Below are 21,036 nucleotides of genomic sequence, written 5' to 3' on the forward strand. Positions count from 1 at the left end.
TAGTTGTGTATGTAGAGTAGTCTGAAAGGATGGGGTCAGCAGAGGCTCTATAACTGAGGAAGAAATCACCTTCAGTAGCCTGTAAGTTACTGAAAAGAGGGATAGGCCCTTGAGATGGTTGGGGTAGGTTTTATGAGTTAGTACTTTGAATTTCTTGGTGAGAAAGAAGTGTGGTCATTCACATTGTTACTGAATGAAAGATTTTTACATCATTGGATGCTGAATTAAAGATGTTTTACATTGTTCTATACAGTTTGGACTATTTCTGAGTTCCTTTGGTGTTGGTGCTCTATTGCAGTTTGGAACTCTTTGCTTGTTGGTGACCAATTTGTTTTGCATTTTGTAATTCAAGTTGCATTAGGTGTTTGGACAGGTACATACTGAAGGAGGCATTATACTCTGGGATTGACCTAATAACTACAATATACCGTGAGATGATTATCTTCCTGGATCTGGATGCCATACCCTTCTGAAAAGCAGTGCAATGAAGAATGACTTCCTTACAATAGATATTTAGTGATCAAATGACAGCTTATTGTCTACATGAGTTTCTAGATCCCTCTGAACTGGATCAACTTTCATGGGTGTGCTGCTGATGAGGCAGTTACAAGGGACATTGTGCTTGCCAGTGGATACTATTATACCTTTTTTAATTCATAGGTTTATAGGTAAATACTAGGAAATGAATTTACATACTATTACATGCCTATTTAATAACTAGACAGTGAACAAAAGTGAGAATCAAACCCTGTGCCTCATGCTTTTGAGGGGGAAACACCTTAAGGCATGGTTCTGACTACAGCTATTAGTTTGAAAGAGAGCTTCCTGGAGGATCTTAGTGTCTTCTGCAGAGTTAAAGATGGCACCAAGTTTACAGTCATCAGCAGACTTGTTCAGCTACAAGTATTTAACATTAGTTTTGTGCACTGAGTAGTAAATGCCAAAGTGGAGTGCACTGAGTACCAAATACACCACTGATATGTCATTGAGGAGGTAGATCCATGCACCCTAATTTCTTGGGTTCTGTTTAAAAGCTTGTTTGCTATCCAGTGAATTACATAGGGATTTACATTTATCTGGGTGAATTTATCAACTATACCTAAATGTAGGATGATAATGAATGCCTTTGCAAGGTCTGGGTATGGTGAAAATGACTGATATAATGCCCAATTTGATGAGGGATGGGGTTACAGATGGTAGGGGTTAGAGGTGTTGCATACTGTTGAAAACCAAGTCCAAAATTTTGTCTCCCCTGTGAGGGTATGAAGTATCTGGCTCATCATATTTGTATTTATGAAGTACAGAAATTTCTGGGCATACCCGTTTATAGATGTATAGATCTCCCAGCTGATGGAGGAGTAGCTGAATTCCCCTACAAGAATAGTATTTGGTTGAATATTTAGGGATTCCTTACTAGTCAGGTAGGAGGTATGGGTCAAGGGACTGTGGGGGGGGGGTCCTATAGTTAGTTACAATGTGATATGGGGTCTGAAAATGGTAAGCTGGATATAGAGGAATTCCAGATTGTGATCATGTCTAATGAATCTGGAGGTTAAGTTTTGTTTTACAAATATAGAAACACCACCTCCTTTAGTGCCTTCAACTAGTATAGTGGACCTGAACATGTGATAGGCATTGAAACTTTACACTGATGGGGTGCTGTCAGCAGCCTTGAAACAGATTTACATGATGATTCATACATCAATGAACTCCAGGGTAAGGATTGCCCATAGGGGGTGTATTTTTTTTTTGTTATTATTCCTAATGTTTAGCAGCAATACATTAATGTTGTCTGAATTCTGTTTTGTTATGCTGGAGGCTTTTGAAGACTGACATTACCTAAAAAGGCACTATGGGGTGGATAAAGTTTTTCACAATGGATTGTCTTATGACTAGGATGATAGACTGTGCAGAGGTTTGCCTTATGGACTTTTGATTAGAGACCCTATGAGTTCTGGATGCATGTTTCTTGGTGGGTACTACCTGGGTTGAAGGTTTGTGAGGGTACTTGTTACCCCTGTTGCATTTTGGAGGCTTTTGTGGTTTAAGTAGGTTATTTTTCAAAACCTCAGCATATGTTCGTCCATGTGTTTGGTCTGGGGTCTATGTTCATGCATCAAAAAAAATAAAAAACAATTACAGGGAACGACTAATAATCAAATGTTAAATAGCGAAAGTTTAACATACCAAGCATGGTTAACAGCGAAAAATAATTCAACAAATGGCCATAGTTGGCCAACAACCAGAAACTACCACTATGCATAAGGTAAGAGAAGAAAACCTTTTTACAAATTTGCCCTATTCCCCACTGTAGTGCAATCTTGGAGTTGGCATATATAGTTGGGGGGTGGGGGGCACAACGTTGGCCAACTATGGCCATTCAATGAATTATTTTTCTCTGTTAAGCTTTTTTTGGTACGTTAAGCTTTTGCCATTTAATGTTCATTTATTAGCCATTTGCTGTAATTTTTTTTCGATGTATGTGGTAACTATAGTGTGGTATTGTGTGTTTATAGGATCAAAGGAAAATATTAGGCAAATGACCCTAAAGGGCCTTTTCAGCCTGGTCATGCTTCCCAAAATATTAGAAAGGTTTTGGTCCCATAAGTTGTTTATTTGTTTATTTATGCATTTTATTTATTGACATTTGATTACCAGGAAAGTCTGATTGGGTAGAAGTCCATTTTCGGTGGACGCCCGAGCAGAAAAGTTCCAAATTATTGCAAAACATTTTAAGAACAATAATTTTACAATCTTCAAAAATAAAACAAAAACATCTGCAGTTTAAATAATTATAACAAATTAGACATAATATAAAAACATTGGTTAAGAACTGATACAGGTTATATGACAATAATTTAATATTTAGTGAAATTTTAGACAGTTTATAGAGAAATTAAAGGTAAGTTAGTCTAATACAAACAGGAATTGCAATATGAAATGAGGGAAAAACAGACTTATGGTAGATTTAGACAGAAAGTCAGGGAAGGGAATTTGCTACAAGTAAGGAAGTAACAGAAGAAGGGAGAGTAAGGAGTTATAAGGAATGACTTGTTCACTTTTAGGGATGTAGTTTATCCTGATTTTGAGCAAGACTAGAGCCAGATTTTACCGAGGAAGTCTTTCAGAGTGGGTTTGAAGGGGAGGGGGGTTACTGACGTTATGGAGACAGGTAATGAGTTCGGGTAATGAGTTCCAGGTCTTAGCAGCCTTGTATGTGTACAGGCAGTGCCCACAAGGTTTGTAAACAGACAGGAGTTTTTGGTCAGTGGATCGCAATGACCAATTGAGAAGATAATTGTGTAGAATTTTTTTTAGTGCTTGACAGGCAGATGATTGCTGGATAAATTTATAGGTGGTAAGAAGCTGTGTATATGTTAGTGGATGAGGCATTTCTAACAATTTAGGCTTTTTAGTGCTATACATTAGTAGGTTCTGAAAGGGGTATCTGCTGCAATTTTAGCAACTTTGTTGCAGTATCATTCAAATTTAAATTTTTGTGAAGCCTGGAGGTTAGTGAGGATAGAAGCACCATAAAGAAATGAAGGGAGGAGATAAGAAGTGGCAAGTGTAGTTTTAGCTGCACTGGTGAGAAAGTTTTTGGCTCTGTAAAACAACCCTAGTTTGTGATGAGTTTTTCTTATACAATTTTGTATATGCAAGTAGAATATAAGATTATCATCTATTAGCCTTAATAATTTGCTATGAGAAATTACTTCAGTAGTTGCATTTGTCAGGACAGCAAGGACTTTAAATTTAGTTTTTTTTCAAGAGAGGGATTGGGGGGTAGTAGTTTGGTCTTTTTTGGGTTGAGTATGGATTGTGAGTTACAAAGCCATATTTCAATGGCTGTTAAAGCTTCCTGAGTAATGTTTTGGAGGTATACCACGTTGTCAAATATGCAAATAAGAGTGGAATTATCTGTGTATTGTATTAGAGTGGCCTGTTGTGTGGATGTATAGAGGATGTTGGTGAAAATGTTAAAGAGGAGGGGACCAAGGATAGAGTCTCGTAGTACACTAGTGGTGACTGGGAGGTAAGGAGACATTGTGGAGTGCCATTTTACTGACTGAAAACCTACCCCCAATTCCCACCCATCCCCAACACCTCTAGCCTTATAGCCTCAAGTCCACTCCCACTCTACATCACCCAGTCACTTTTTTCCTTCTACTAACTCTTCCTCCCACCCACTCCTACATCTCTCTCTTTCTATTTCCCAACCCATATACACAACGCCTCCCACTCATCTCAAGCCACTTTTCACACACTACTCTTCTCAGTACTCTTATCAGAAGCTAACTATACCCTATACACAACAGTAAATTCTTCTTACCGCCACTACAGCTCACACACCTACTGCACCATCATGTCACTCAAGCATACAACCACTCTCACACTAATACTACTTCCCCTCCTCCTCTCCTGCCTTCACCTCCTCACTAGCCTCCCTAATATACACCACTCCCACCATTCCATACCACGACTGCACATCATCTACAAGAGCCACCCCCACTAATTTTATCTCTCCATACCTCTTCAGTCACAATGCAATTGTTCTCTTTCCTAAAAAACTCATTACCAATATAAGTAATATAGCCCCCTACTCAGTCACACCCAACCTTAAGTACTACCCTAATCCCAAAACAAATGCTAAACATTCTAGATTCCTTTTTTCCCACATTCATCAACTTATGTCTGTTTTCCTCTCTGACGACATTCAACCCAACCTTAGACCCCCTTGCAATCACCCTATCAACCCACCCTCATCAAATCTCCATCCCCCAAATAAATCTCTCTTCTTTGCAACATTGACTGCCCAGAGTTTATGTAATAAAATACCCATCTTCTACACTTGGCTCCTCCACAACCACCCCAATATTCTTTCTATCACCAAAACATGGCTAAAACCTCATATGAAAGACCCTGAAATTATCCCTCCTAACTATAACATCATAAGAAATGACAGAACCCATAAGAAAGGTGGTGGAGTAGCCCTACTGCTTTCTTCCTCCCTATCCTTAACTCCATACACTAAACCTGTCCCCCAATTTGGCACTGCTGAGCTAACCAGGCCCTCCTAAATATAAATAAACAGAAAAATATATGTATTTCTTCTCTATACATTCCTCCTGGTGACAATATCCCTATTCCTGAGGAAATCATCTCCTGGTTCTCAACTAATATAAGTAATGAAACTATAATTTTAGGTGACATTAATATTAATTGGGCCACCATTCAATCCCCCACTACCTTGCACAATTTAAACCTCTGTAACTTTACCCAGCTAATCAATTCACCCACTAGACCCTCTAAAGACAGTTCCTCTAGAAGCATCTTGGACTGGATACTAGTCTCTCACCCCCATACTATCTCTGATTAGGGTACCCTTCCTGACTCCCATAGTGATCACCTCCCTGCCTTCTTTTGTCATTCACCAACCTCTTTACACCTATCTCATAAATATATTTCCACTAACTCTCTCAAAAACTTCAACCCTCAATCCTTCTCTGACTCCTAAAACATACTAACTGGACCCCTCTAAAATCCCTTCACTTGGATGATGCCGTTATTTACTTCAATACTACTTTCATCAACCTACTAAACAGCTTTGCTCCAATCAAAACTAAAAGAGTTAAATACAGTACTGCCCCCTGGATAACCAAAGAAACTATAACTCTCATGACCTCCGGGACAAAGCATGGAAAAATTACCAAAAACACAAATCTTCTTCCTCCCTGACTGACTATAACCAACTTCACAACAAAATCAACCAACACATAGCCTCCGACCATAAATCCTATTTCTGCTGTCAGTAAAGAATAAGTCCCAAAAGGAAATACTACACTGTAGCTCCAAAACAAACAGCGTTAAAGCTAATGCTGGCAATAGATGATATAAATCACAGTATTAGTTCCACACAGGTGACCACAAGCCGATACTGAAAATATGACTTTTATTTACATGAAATTAAGTGCTTTTCGTCCCACTAAATTGTGGGACTTCTTCAGACAAACAAGAGCAGAGGATAAAAACAGTTTAAATACCTAATTTGGTGCCAAAATGTAAGCGCCGTAACCCAGCAACAATAAACAATAAATAAAACATGTTAAACTGTAATCAATTTGTAATTTAGATAAAATGTACATGAAAACTGATGATGATACACATCAACACTTGAATTCAATTAAAAATGTTTAAAATTATAAATAAATATATTTTTAGTAACTAAATAACCAACTATAAAATGTATAAAACTGAAAATCCATATGTCTATTTTGACTAAAAAAATATATGCAAGAATAAATATAAAACAAGTAGGTATGTAAGCACAATTAAACCTAAGAATGTTAAATATGGATATATAACAAACCATATACTACAAAATTGTCATAAATAATAATAATAGTGCTTAGCTACGCAAATTTTTAATTTAAAAATGGGATACAAAGAACAAATCTCCTGGTGCTGTACTAGCATTAAGACGAAGTTGCCAGTATAATTCCTGTACTTCAAGCAACACCTGTTCAGGCCCATCTCGTCCATCTTTTACAATTGTATCTACCGCTATAAATAAAAATGAATGATTGGTGTTTTCATGTATTAGTTATTGGATGTTGATAGATACTTAGAATAGGAAAATAAAGACCTTGTTCTCTTGTAGTAGTAACTTCTTGTACTAATTGGTCCAGAAATTGTTGTGGATAACCCCTACTGATGAACATTGTTTTTAAGGTGGTGGATTGATTATTATGACCCAACAGCAATATATTGAGAAATGTTGGATACACTTAACAATGTAGCATAAGAGGAGACATCTAGGAATCAACTTCACCAATCATATAATATTATTAAGTCTTTTTTTAATGATTGGTTTATAGAGGGTAGAATAGATTTGTCAACACTAAATTATTTAACTATGCTCACACCTTGATTACCCATTCTTTTTGGTATCCCAAAGATTCACAAATCATTAATCAATCCACCTATGAGACCACTAGTTGACACCAGGAACAGTATAGCCTACCCATGTGCCAACATGATAGATCTGATTTTACAAAAAATATGTCCTTAAAGAGAAAATCATATGTAAAGATTCTTGGTCCTTCCTCCATAATATTAATGAATTTGAATTTAAGGACAGTTTAAACTTCCTAACAGTTGATGTTAAGGCTCTATACACCTGTATACACATCAGGATGGCATTGAATGGGTAAGTTTTATTTTGAGAAAACATGATGCACCAAACACAGAAATTAAACTAGTGGAAGAAATGTTGGACATTGTTTTGTCTTACAACTACTTTACTTTTGATAATAACATTTATTTGCAAAAAATAGGAGTGGCCATGGGCTCCCCTTGTGGTGGGAGCTTTGCCAATTTAGTCATGGCCTACTGGGAGCAGGAAGTTTTGGGGAAGAACCTAAATATTATGAGGATTATCAAGTATTATACACTCTTTTTAGATGATATTTTTATCTTGGTTGAAGGTGATGAAACTATAGCTTCAGATTTGATTTATGTTTTTAATTCTAGCACTTTTTTAAGTTTTACGTTTTCCTTCAGCAAAGACAGAATAATGTACCTAGATGTCGAACTATTTAAGGACTATATTAATAAGGTATTTTATGCAAAAATATACAGAAAAGAAACTTATTCTAATACTTTTCTCCATTACAGTAGCAACCACCCCACACATCAAAAGAAATCTGTTGTAAAATGGCAATTAGTACGAGCAGCTCGCGTGGTTTCAAGAAATGATCACTTTTATGATGAATGCCAATTATTAAAAACAATGTTCATCAGTAGGGGTTATCCACAACAATTCCTGGACCAATTAGTACAAGAAGTTACTACTAAAAGAGAACAAGGTCTTTATTTTCCTATTCTAAGTATCTATCAGCATCCAATAACTAATACATGTAATATCCATACTCCTGTTACTAATTTGGCACTTGTTACTCCATTTAGTTCAGACAGTGATGTTATCATTTTTATCATTAATAAAAATTGGAACATGATAAAATTTGACACTGATATAAACAATAAATTACCAGTCAAACCAAAAATTACCTGGAGAAGGGGTAGGAATCTAAAACAAATAATACAGACTAATATAAATATAACCCCCCTCAGAAAGGGAATATTCTAATGTAACATGTGTAGATATTGTACACACATGGTTACAGGTGAATCTTTCACCTTTAGGAATGTCACATATAAAGTTAAACACAAATGTAACTGTCAATCAAAAGGAGTTGTTTATTTAGCTTAGTGCCAATCATGCCCTGCCTTTTACATTGGCAAGACAGACAGAAAATTATGTGAACGGGTTTATGAGCATTTATATGCTATTAGGAAAAATAAATTAGACAATGCACTAGCTAAACACACTTTAGAAAACACCAATCATTCATTTTTATTTAGAGCGGTAGATACAATTGTAAAAGATGGATGAGATGGGCCTGAACAGGTGTTGCTTGAAGTACAGGAATTATACTGGCAACTTCGTCTTAATGCTAGTACAGCACCAGGATTAAATGAGATTTGTTCTTTGTATCCCATTTTAAAATTAAAAAGTTTGCGTAGATAAGCACTATTATTATTATTTATGACAATTTTGTAGTATATGTTTTTTTATATATCCATATTTAACATTCTTAGGTTTAATTGTGCTTACATACCTACGTGTTTTTATATTTATTCTTACATATATATTTTTTTAGTCAAAATAGACATATGGATTTTCAGTTTTATACATTTTATAGTTGGTTATTGTTAAGAGAAAAAGTTTTTAAACATACTATTATTTGTCTCTTTCTCCCATCTAGCAAAATGAATATGCTATTTGCTGAAGTGTTGGTAAGAAAAGGTCATTGAACCATGTTTATTAAAGATGGGCTTTATCTATGATAGATGTAGTTTGCTTATGAACTTGAATAACCTCTGTTTTCTATACTGAGGCAGGCTTTGGAAAATTCCAGCTATCACTATTGAACTAAATATTCTACACTAACTATGGTTTTGAGGTAAACGTTCTACACTAACTGTGGTTTTGAGGTAAACATTCTACACTAGCTGTGGTTTTGAGGTAAAGCATTCTTTTCTGAGGTAAATTTTGATCCTAGATGTTTTTCATAGCCAACTGTCAACTGTTAGAAATGTAACAAAAGCTATTTTGGCTAGTAACAGGAAAGTATAAAAGTTGATGTCAGTAAACAAGCTGATCAGATTGAGATCATCTTGGCCAACATGCTGCTGTAATCTGGTTAGCTCCAAATAAAGAAGTTTTTCATCACCTGAGGCAGACGTGACTCGCTTGAATTTTTTTCTTCTGACAGTTATTTAGTTACTAAAAATATATATATATTTATAATTTTAAACATTTTTAATTGAATTCAAGTATTGATGGGTATCATCGTCAGTTTTCATGTATATTTTATCTAAATTACAAATTGATTACAGTTTAACATATTTTATTTATTGTTTATTGTTGCTGATTTATGGTGCTTACATTTTGGCGCCAAATGAGTATTTAAACTGTTTTTATCCTCTGCTCTTGTTTGTCTGAAGAAGTCCCACAATTTAGTGGGATGAAAAGCGCTTAATTTCATGTAAATAAAAGTCATCTTTTCAGTATTGGCTTGTGGTCACCTGTGTGGAACTAATACTGTGATTTATATCATCTAGTGCCAGCATTAGCTTTAACACTGTTTGTTTTGGAGCTACCGTGTAGTATTTCCTTTTGGGACTTATTCTGTACTGACAGCATTTGTTGCTGAAGCTGCTCGTTTTGGAACTGTAGTACGGAATTCAGCCTTTGGACTTGCGGTATTCATTGTTTATACCAGTATTTTATCACTGTTCATTTGGGTTTGCAGTCCGTTCCTTGTGTTTTCTCAGTCTGTTGTTTATCTGGTTGTATAAATCCTATTTCTCCTTACTTCAAAACAGCCACAAAACTAATCCTAAAAAGTTGTGGAAAAGCATCGCTTGCCTCCTCCATCCTGGCAAAAAATAAACCCCTGCCCCTGATCCAAACACCTCAAACCTCTCCTTAGTGACTCAGTTTAACTCCTTCTTCATTAACTCTATTGCTAAACTTACTACATCTTTTACAAATAATATACCTAACCCACATTCACCTACCTCCCCCAACACACCCTCCTCAAGCAACAAAACCTCTCAACTCTACCCCTGCACTCTCAAACCTGTTTCTATCTCTACAATAAAAAAACTCCTACACAATTTGAAGCCATGTACAAATGCCCCTGATGACCTTCCATCTAACTTACTTAAGCTAACTTCCAATAACATAACCTTCCCCATCACCCTCCTAATAAACTGGTCAATCCAAGAATCTTTTTTACCAATACTCTGGAAGAAAGCCTTTATCATCTCTCTTCACAAAGGGGGAGACAATACTGATATCTCCAACTTCCGGCCAATTACCATTCTCTCCACTCTCTCCAAAATCTTAGAAAAAGCCATTCATCTGCAACTACTAGGCCACCTGCTTGATAACCATCTGCTTACCCCCGCACAGCACGGCTTCAGGCCTGGAAACAGCACCACCACTGCTCTCCTCTCCTTCCTTGAAACTGTCAATTCCACACGTGACTCTGGCCATATTGTATCTACCCTCCTGCTCAACCTATCCAAGGCTTTCAATACAATTTCACAACCTTCTCTTGTCTAAACTCTCTCATCTTAATTTATCCACCTCTTCTATCAACTGGTTCTCCAGCTACCTCTCAAATAGGCAGCAATCAGTAAAATGGAAAAACTGCACTTCCCCATTCCTTAACACTCTCACAGGAGTACCACAGGGGGTCCATATTAGGCCATCTACTATTTAATATATTTATAAATGACTTCCACCAGTGTATTCCTAATGCCAAGTTTGTTTAATATGCAGACAACTCTACAATAATCTGCTGCTTTGATTCTCTCACAATGCTACAGAAGCTAACCCAAGAAGCCTTCCTAGCAACCGAGAACTGGATGTTTAACAACCACCTAGCACTGAATGCTTCTAAGATCATAATCTTGATATTCACCCCCTCAAAGTATACTAATATTGATAAGAACTCTTTCATCATAACTAGCCAAAACAGGACCCTAATAGAAATTGTATCCCATACAAAACTACTACGTATCATCATTGATGAGCAACTTAAGTCTGACATTCATCTTCAAACAAATATAAAGGAAACACACCAAAAACTAGGTTTGCTCTACCACCATAACCACTACCTTGCTCCCTCTACCAAACATGTCCTTTCTACCACGTACCTTATTCCCTCCCTTTTATATGGTGCCCTCCTCCTTACTAATCTCCAATCTGGTCCAAAGTCAAAACTAGCTTCCTGCTACAATAAAATCTCAAAATTTGCCACTGGTGCCAAATCCTCCACTCACCACTGTAATGCCCTTCAAAAATTAAACTGGCTTGAACTGCCCCACCATCTCTCCTTCATCCAACTTTAGTATGTACATATAATTATATTTAAACCCTCTCTCTGCCCATCCCTTAACTCCTCCCTCAAATTGCACCAGCCTGATAGACTACTCAGGTCAAACAATCAAAACTTACTCGAAGTATACAAACCTGCTCAAACTCCAGGCAAATTCCTTTTGTCCTTCTCTCTAGCCCGATTCTGGAATTCCTTCCCTCCACATAGTCATACCACCAACAACCACTCCACCTTCAAAACCTTGCTCCTTTTCCACCTCTCAACCCTTTGGGAATGTTCTTGCTCCCAACCCACCTGACTCTCCTCTATTTCACTATATCCTACCTATCTCTCTTCTATAATTCCCAAAACTCAGACGCCCCTCTTCCTCTTCTACACATCCTACCTACCTTTCTTTTCTAATTTTCATAACTCAGATCCTCACTGTCTAGTTTCCTATCTAATCCACTCCTACACCCTTGCTCCTCACTTCCTTCTAATATACCTATACCCACACCTCTCCTATTAGTCCTGTACTACCATCCTTCTTTGATTCTTATTTCTTTTGTAAATTTACTTGAGAAATCACTATTATCCATGTAAATATATATATATATATATATATATATATATATATATATATATATGTCTTTTACTACACCCCTGTTAAAATGCCAGGTTTTTGTGATACAAAAAAATGAGACCACATAAATCATTTCAAAACTTTTCCCACCTTTAGTGTGACATATGACCTGTACAATTCAATTGAAAAACAAACAAATCTGTTGGGGAAAAATATAAAAAATAAAAAACGTACAATAAGCTGGTTGCATAAGTGTGCACACCCTTAAACTAATACTTTGTTGAAGCACCTTTTGATTTAATTACAGCGTCCAGTCTTCTTGGTATACACCTGCCATCAATTAAAGAGACTCTGATTAACCCCAAATAAAGTTCAGCTGTCCTAGTAGATTTTCCTGACATTTACTCAGTTGCCTGCTACAGCAAAAGCCATGGTTCACAGAGAGATTACAAATCATCAAAGGGATCTCATTGTTGAAAGGTATCAGTCAGGAGAAGGGTACAAAAAATTTCCACAGCATTGGATTTACCATAAAACACAGTGAAGACAGTCATCAAAAAGTGGAGAAAATATGGGACTACAGTGATGTTTCAAAGAACTGGACAACATCCCTTCAAAATTGATGAAAAGACAATATGAAAACTGGTCAGGGAGGCTGCCTCGAGACCTACAGCAACACTGAAGTGGCTGCAGGAATTTCTGGCAAGTACTGTTTGTCTACTAGATGTGACAACAATCTCCTGTATTCTTCATATGTCTGGGCTATGGAGTAGGGTTGCAAGACGGAAGCCTTTTCTTACACAAAAGAACATCTGGACCCAGCTAACATTTGCAAAACAATACATCAAGTCTCCCGAAGGCATGTGGGAAAATGTGTGATGGTCTGATGAGACCAAGATTGAACTTTCTGGCCACAATTCCAAAAAGTATGTTTAGCGTAAAAACAATGCTTCGCATCACCAAAAAAACACCATCCCACAGTGAAGCATGGTGGTGGCAGTATCATGCTTTGGGGCTGCTTTTCTTCAGCTGGAACTGCGGCTTTAGTCAAGGTGGAGGGAATTATGAACAGTTCCTAGTACCTTCACTTTTGGCCCAAAACCTTCAGGAATCTGCTAGAAAGCTGAAGATGAAGAGAAATTTCACCTTTCAACACAACAATGATCCCAAGCATACATCCATATCAACAAAAGAATGGCTTGACCAAAAGAAAATTAAAGTTTTGGAATGGCCCAGTCAGAGCCCAGATCTAAATCCAATAGAAAACCTGAGAGATGACCTGAAGAGAGCTGTGCACAAGAGATGCCCTCGCAATCTGATAGATTTGGAGTGCTTTTGCAAGGAAGAGTGGGCAAATATTGCCAAGTCAAGATGAGTCATGCCAATAGACTCCTACCCAAGAAGACTGAATGCTGTAATTAAATCAAAAGGTGCTTCAACAAAGTATTAGTTTAAGGGTGAACGCACTTATGCAACCAGCTTATTGAACATTTTTTTATTTTTTATATATGTTTCCCCTAACAGATTTGTTTGTTTTTCAATTGAATGGTACAGGTTATAGGTCACATTAAAGGTGGGAAAAGTTTTGAAATGATTTATTGTGGTCTCATTTTTTATATCACAAAAACTTGGCATTTTAACAGGGGTGTGTATACTTTTTATATCCACTGTATACTACAATTTTTTTTTGTTATACATTATAACATTTTGTTGGTTTGTTGTCTTATTACTTTATTCATTTGTTTGACCTTGTTGGAGCTTTCCTCCCCAGGACTCCATTGAAATCGGTCTCCTTCGGCCCAATGGACTATCTTGGAAAACAAATGTAAATAAATAAATAAAGATACCTACTAGACAGGTAGATTTTTAACCACAGAAGGGTGGGCTGAGAAAGACCTAGTGAGGACATTTGAAGTAGTAGTTTACTGTGGTAAACTGTCGAAGGCTTTAAACAACTCTAGAAATAAGGAAATGACTAGTTTGCCATTATCTCTAGCTTTATTGGCAGTATCTATACAGGTTAGAATGGCAGTGCTAGTACTGTGCGAAGGACGGAAGCCATGTTGTGTAGGGGATAGGAGTTCTTCCTGCAGGGGATAGTCTAGCAATTGTTTTTGAATACATTTTTCAACTATTTTGGTGAGGGGAGATAAGATTGCTATTGGTCTAAAGTTATTAATGTGTGTTGAATTTCCCTTTTGTGCAGAGGGATAACGTGTGACTTCTTCCCAAGAGAGGCATTCCTGGATTGATGTATTTATAAGGACTGAGACAGAAAAGGCAATGGTATTGGCTACTATTTTTAGGTACTCACTCGGAAGGTTATCAACTGAAGAAGACCATGGTTTAAGTTTGTTTAAGAGTAGTTTTATATAGAATGTGAGCACAGGTTTGAAGGTGAAAGAGGATGTGGTGATATGTGGTTGTTGGGCAGGGTTGGGATTTGACCTTGAGGAATCCTTGATTAGAGATGCTATACTATCTGTAAAATAAGTGTTGGACTGTATTGCATTTCAAGTGGTGATTTACTGGGAGAGGGGTTTGGATTGAATTTTTGTCCAGGATGTAAGATTTCTTTAACAAATGTCCAAAATTGTTTAGGGTTGTATTTAGTATTATTCTGAAAGTTATTGTAGTATAGTTTTTTGCCTTCTTTTACTCGTGTTTTAATATGAAAGTGAAGCATTCTGAAGTTATCAAGATATTTTGGTGTTTTATATTTTTGTCATTTTTTTCCATGCTTTTTCTCTATCCTACATTAGCATTCTACTCTTTTTGGATAGCCAAAATGCATTATTTGTTTTCAGTCACTTCTTTCTAGGAGGTCCAAGTCTATTTAGGATATTTAGAAATGTTATATTGAATTCATTTACAGCATCATCTTTGGGGAGGGTTTTTAGGAAGTTCCATTTAATAGATGATAGTGTAGTAATGAACATTTCTGGGTTAAACTTGGAAAGGCTGCATGATGCTCTTTTACTGGACGTGTGAAATAGCTGATTGTACAGACTGGGAGATGATCACTGGAAGAGTCTGACGTTGTACCTGTGGTGGAGTATTTGCTACGGTCTGATACTAGGATCCAGTCTAATATTTGATGACTTGCCATAATGTGTAGGGCTATGTGAGGGTATATAAACTTGGGCATGAGTGGTCAAGCATTTATAGGTTCATAGGTTAATACTAGGCTATCTGCCCTAGGGTATTTATAAGCTTAGCCAGAGTGTGTTTGGTTTTTGCCACCTTTTAAATTTGTTGACTGTGCCTCTGTATAGTAGGTCACAGAAGGTAGCCCTATTAAGGTTAGTATACTGTACCTCTGTCTAGTAGGGACACAGAAGAGATCCCAGGGGTAAACTTATGATCTCCCATCCACTCGTCAAGATTTCCCTTGAATAGGGTCAGTGAGGGGATCTGCCTAACATGGATTAGGATTTTGTTCCAGAGTGAGGGGAGCCTCTGGGATATGAATCTGTCCCTCCAGCATGTCTTATTTATTTCTGTGCTGAGGTTCAAGTCCCTGGAGCATGTAGCTCTAAGGGATTTGGATTTCCTGAAGTGGAGCATGTTCATTAATTCTGGGTTGGACATGGCTTTATACATCAAATTTCTGGTTAAAGGTTTATAGTGCCTGAATATTTGAACTGTATCTTACTGAAATTGGTACACCTTGTTTGCTGTAGCATAGACTAGATCCAGGCCTGCTGAATCTAGCTTTGTTTATATGCTTGTTGTTTGTTTGCTTGTTATTTCCCTGGAATGCTAATTCCACCTAATACACGGCTTCTCAGCACTTCTGTGGATCACTAGTGATATCTGCATTGCTTACTGTACTTATTTCCTTGTTTCACTTGAAAGAAAGTTACTGTTTGTCGGTTTTGCATTTAAGTTACCTGTAACACATTGCACTTAAGTTACCTGGCACTTGCTCACTAAACCAATTATATAAGTCAGCACTAAAAATTAAAAGCACTACACCCTCACTCCCCACTGGCCCTTGTTTTCAATTATTAAGGAATTCCCAATATTATTCTAGCATGTCCAAAGGTCAGTTGTCAATCTCCTCTCCGGTCCAGCTGGTGAATCTGGGAATCTTGAGGCAATGTTACAACTGCCTCATGTACACAGACAACCCTCTCCTCCTCCCAACAAATTCCAACACATGTGAGAGATGCAACCATATAGCCAAACTGGAGGCTAAGCTCTCTCAACTCAGTACTGGCATAACCAGTCAGGAGGAGAAGGAAACCACACTCACTACAATTCCAGTCTCACATAGACCTACCACAACAGCAAACCAAACACATAATCACACAAAAACATACTCGGAGGCTCTAAATAAAGATCTGCCTAAGCAGCAGAGACCTCCAAAGCAGACACCCAAGCAACCGCTACCCCAAAACAAAACACGTGCAACACATATCTCACAAAGCCAGTGTGCCGAACAGTCACAGCCCTTAAGACTAAACAACACACCTTATACACTTGTAATAGGTGACTCTATCGTCAGGCACACTGACATCCCGCTCACCAGGCTGAACAAGGAGAGGGTCACGGTGAGCAGCCTGTCGGGCGCTAGGATCCGCCACATAACACAAGCACTCAGGTCACTCCAAGGCAAGTACAAATATGACTCAGTCATTGTCCATGCTGGTGTGAATGACCTGAGATGTACCTCCCTGGACTACATGAAAAGAGACATAAAGGAGCTCTCTGAGCATGTAGCCCAGGCCGGTATGACCCTGACCTTGAGTAGCATCTTACCCTCACCAAGAATGATGCCACAATATGAAGACAAGATGATCAATTTCAACAATTGGCTTAAGTACTGGTGTCATTCAAAGGGGATCCAATGCCTGTCAGCTTGGGGTGATATGCTCGACAAGCCACGATGCTTCACTAAGGACGGTTTGCACCTGTCACCCCTGGGCTTTCGGATATTGGCAAAGGCTCTTGCTACCCCCATAGTGCCTTTTTTAGGCAAGGCTCAAAAGACAAACCCACCTCCATAGGTATCACAAGGGATAAGAAACTAAGAGTAATGCTACTCAAAGCCAGAAGTCTAAACCTCAAGATGCACGCACTTGAAACTCTCCTTAGCATGGAGAACATCGATATCTGTGCAGTAACAGAAACCTGGTTCAGGGCTCCCGAGAGCACCCCAGCACTACCAGGTTATACCTCATACCATGCTTTTCGGCCCCAAAACTTGGACCGAACCCCAAAAGGAGGGGGAGTATAGATATTCATCAAAGATACCCACACCTCCAGGTTGGTGGCAAAGCACGAAGCATCAGAGACTATCCATGTGCAACTAACAGTGGGTAAAACTGCCTTCCAGTTTATAGCCTGCTACAGACCACCCTCCCAAACCCAGGAACCCCACTCGGCCTTCCTGAGAACACTGGAAAATATGAAGGTCTCTGCAAACACCATTATATTGGGCGACTTCAACTACCCAAACATAGACTGGGAGCATTACTCTAGCTCCAACACCCTAGCCCAAAGGTTCCTAGAATTTATAAACTCCAATGCTATGGAACAACTTGTTACCACTCCCACAAGAGGGGAAAACATACTGGACCTGATCATCACCAACATGGGGACTCTATGCTCCAGACCAGAAGTGTATCCCTCACTGGTAAGATCAGACCATAAACTAATCTCACTGGATATTCACATCCTGACCCCATCCCCTGCCAGAAAACCACAATGAAAAACTTCTCTAAAGCAAATTTCACACTACTCAAAACCGAGGTGGAATCCTTCAAAGCCCCCGGGCCTGTGGAAAATACGGCCCAGACCACAGAATCCTTTATAAACGCATTCTATGAACACCTTCAGGAATGCATGGATCATGCGATCCCAAATAAAACCAAGACCCAATCCTCCAAAGGCAGACGTCCTGTCTGGTGGACCCCAGCCATAAACAAACTATACAATAGAAGGAGGAAGCTACTAAATGATAGAGCAAAATCCCAAAAAGGGAAGGCATCACTGATCAGTATTAGCAAAAAACTACAGGCACTCATAAAATTGTCTAAGGCCAGCTTCGAGAGAAAAATTGCACAGGACACTAAGGATAATCACAAGGCTTTCTTTAGTTATGTTAGGAACCTGGGTGGTAATTCCCAGATATGCTCAGAATTAGTCCAAAATGACAAAAAATACACTGAACCCCACAGACATTTCCAACATCCTAGCTGACAGGTTCAGCGCAAACTTCTCCCCCCCCCTCCCCACCAAAAGGGCAAATATCTATCCCAGCAGAGTGCTGCCCCCCTGACATCTCAGATGCTCAGGTAAGAGCCGCCCTCTCCAAAGCAAAAAACACAGCATCAATGGGACCAGACGGTGTCCCGGGCTGCATCCTACATGAACTCCAAGAAGAGCTAAGCCCAAACATAAAACTACTGTTCAATCTCAGCCTTACTACAGGATATGTGCCCAAAGAGTGGCGTACAGCAACAGTGTTCCCTCTCCATAAAGGTGGTGCCTCAACGGATCCTGGAAACTATTGCCCCATAAGCCTGACTAGCTTGGTCTGCAAAGCTATGGAAAGGATCATCATGGACCTCATAAATAAAGATATTGGGGACTTACAGACACTGGATCCTACCCAGTTCGGCTTTGTTAAGGGCAGATCCTGCCTCTTAAACCTGGTTGATTTCTTTGAAACAGTCACCAAGGCCATTGACAAGGGGAAGGTGGTCCACACAGCCTACCTGGACCTCGCAAAAGCCTTCGATATAATACCCCATGTGGGCATTATAGATAAGCTCACCAGCTTAAATATAAACCCCTATGTCACTAGATGGATTGCAAACTGGCTCAAGGACAGAACTCACATGGTTAGAATTGCTGGAGCCATGTCAGACTCCAAACCAGTTACAAGTGGTGTCCCACAAGGCTCAGTCCTGGGACCTCTCTTGTTCGGTATATATTTCTCGGAGGTACAGGCCAACACGGAAGGACTGTGGCTGACCAAGTTTGCAGATGACTGCAAACTGGGCGCCATAATTGACTCTCCAGTCGACACAAGCATCCTCCAAAAGGGCCTCATAGAAACAGACAACTGGTGCCAGAGCCATGACCTCAAGCTAAATGCCAAAAAGTGTATAGTCATCCCCTTTGGCAAAAACAAAGTGCCCACAAATTACCACATAGGTGGTAATCCATTAAGTACAGAAGAAGTAATTAGGGACCTGGGGACCCAAGTTGATAGCAATCTCTCATTTGACAACCACGTGGCCAAAGTGGTTAGAAAAACATTTTATATAGCCCACCTAATCATGAAGGGATTCACATCTAGATCAGGGGAGGTCATCGTGCCTCTTTACTCATCCCTCATCAGGCCCATAATTGAGTACAACGCCCCTTTTGGGATGTACCTTACCAGACACCTGCAGCAACTGGAAAGACCCCAAAAGTACCTCACCAAGAGGATCAAAGGGCTCAAACAGATGCCATATGCTGCCCGGTTAAAGAAACTCCAGCTCTACTCAGTGGCATACCGCCTGTTCAGAGGCAATCTCTGCCTGACGTATAAAGCCATGTCCAACCCGGAATTAATGGACATGCTGCACCTCAGAAAATCCAAATCCCATCAAGCTACGCGCTCGAGAGACTTGAACCTCAGCACTGAAATAAATAGGACATGCTGGAGGGACAGATTCATAACCCAGAGGCTCCCTTCACTCTGGAATAAAATCCCAGTCCAGGTTAGGCAGAGGAATCTTGATGAGTGGATGGGAGATCGTAGGTTTACCCCGGGTATCACTTCTGTGTCACTCTTAGACAGAGGCACAGTATACTAACCTCGAAAAAGGGCATAGCAAAATAAATTTAAAATGGGTGGCGAAAGCCAAACACATTCTGGCTAGGCTTATAAATGCCCTAGGGCAGATAGCCTAGTATGAACCTATGAACATCAGACATAGATCGCCTCTAAGTAGGCGGTACGCAACTGAGTAGAGCTGGAGTTTCTTTAGTTGAACTGCATAGGGCATCTGTTTGAGTCCCTTGATCCTCTTGGTGAGGTACTTTTGGGGTCTTTCCAGTTGCTGCAGGTGTCAGGTAAGGTACATCCCAAATGGGGCATTGTATTCAATTATGGGCCTGATAAGTGATGAGTAGAGGGGCACAATGACCTCTCTTGATCTAGATGTGAACCCTTTCGTGATAAGGTGGGCTATATAGAAGGTCTTTCTAACCACTTTGGCAACGTGATTGTCAAAGGAGAGATTACTATCTACATGGGTCCCCAAGTCCCTAATTACTTCTTCCAGACTTAATGGATTACCACCTATGTGGTAATTTGTGGGCACTTTGTTTTTCCCAAAGGGGATGACTATGCACTTTTTGGCATTTAGCTTTAGGCCATGGCTCTGGCACCAGTTATCCATCTCTGTGAGACACTTTTGGAGGATGCTTGTGTCAGCCGGAGAGTCAATTATGGCACCCAGTTTGCAGTCATCTGCGAACTTTGTCAGCCATAGCCCTCCCATGTTAGCCTTTACCTCGGAGAAATATATACCGAACAAGAGAGGTCCCATGACTGAGCCTTGTGGGACGCCACTTGTAACTGGTTTAGAATCTGACATGGCACCTGCAATTCTGACCATGTGGGTTCTATCCTTGAGGCAGTTTGCAACCCATCTTGTGACATAGGGGTTGATATTTAAGTTGGTGGGCTTATTTATGATGCCCAAGTGGGGTATTGTTTCAAAGGCTTTTGCAAGGTCCAGGTAGGCTGGGTGGACTACCTTCCCTTCATCTATGGCTTTGGTAACTGCTTCAAAGAAGCTGACCAGGTTCAAGAGGCAAGATCTGCCCTTAACAAAGCCAAACTGGGTAGGATCCAGTGTCTGGAGGTTCCCAATGTCCTTGTTTATGATTTCCATGATGATGCGCTCCATAGCCTTGCAGACCAGGCTAGTCAGGCTTATAGGGCGATAGTTTCCGGGGTTTGTTGTGGCACCACCTTTGTGGAGCGGGACC

The sequence above is a fragment of the Protopterus annectens genome, chromosome 2.part1 (genome assembly GCF_019279795.1).
Source record: "Protopterus annectens isolate FY-2018-M chromosome 2.part1, PAN1.0, whole genome shotgun sequence".
In the NCBI taxonomy this organism is placed as follows: Eukaryota; Metazoa; Chordata; order Ceratodontiformes; family Protopteridae; genus Protopterus; species Protopterus annectens.